The sequence below is a fragment of the Phyllobates terribilis genome, unplaced genomic scaffold, assembly GCF_046119375.1.
Source record: "Phyllobates terribilis strain yellow unplaced genomic scaffold, ASM4611937v1 Scaffold_81__1_contigs__length_6697587, whole genome shotgun sequence".
NCBI classification, from domain to species: Eukaryota; Metazoa; Chordata; class Amphibia; order Anura; family Dendrobatidae; genus Phyllobates; species Phyllobates terribilis.
Window position 1 is genome coordinate 5,625,308 of NW_027362841.1, and position 600 is coordinate 5,625,907.

General features: G+C 42.2%; 1 non-coding gene across 1 annotated transcript; it reads right to left on the reverse strand.

The window, feature by feature from the left end:
* Positions 1-328: 328 nt before the first annotated feature.
* On the reverse strand, positions 329-400 carry TRNAA-UGC (transfer RNA alanine (anticodon UGC)). Its single transcript has one exon. It is a non-coding gene; the product is annotated as a tRNA-Ala (tRNA).
* Positions 401-600: the final 200 nt, after the last annotated feature.

Below are 600 nucleotides of genomic sequence, written 5' to 3' on the forward strand. Positions count from 1 at the left end.
CATTTTTGTATAGTTTTCCTAAACACTGCCTCCCATTTGGATTAAATATAAAATCTAATCGTTCTGTTTCTTTTGTCCTGTAATCGTTCCCTTCCCAGAAGCCATACACTACCAGAATGCAGGCGTTTGGCCAGGCAAGGCCTTGTACTATATTTCAAACTCAGCCGGTGGTGGCAGCGAGTAATATTAATAATTGGGCTATTGTGAAGGTGGCAGTGACTGTACAGAGGGCATTAACATATATTCCATATGTTGGAATCCCTGATGAAATCCTGACACAGTCACAGCATGGTGAGATATAGAGTGATCTCTGTGGAATACATGACAATGGAGATGCCGGGGACTGAACCTGGGGCCTCATACATGCAAAGCATGCGCTCTACCACTGAGCTACATCCCCTGCATGTGTGTTATGCTCATATGCAAAACCCTAAGGGTATGTTCACACTTATTTGAAAGCAGAAATTTCTGCAGCATTTCCACATCTCTTGGCAGGAAAAACGCAGCGGCAAAAACGTGCTTTTTTTCCTGCATTTTTCTAGCGTTTTTAGACAGCAATAAATGACATGGAGATAGATAATGGAGATAGATTGAGTAGAT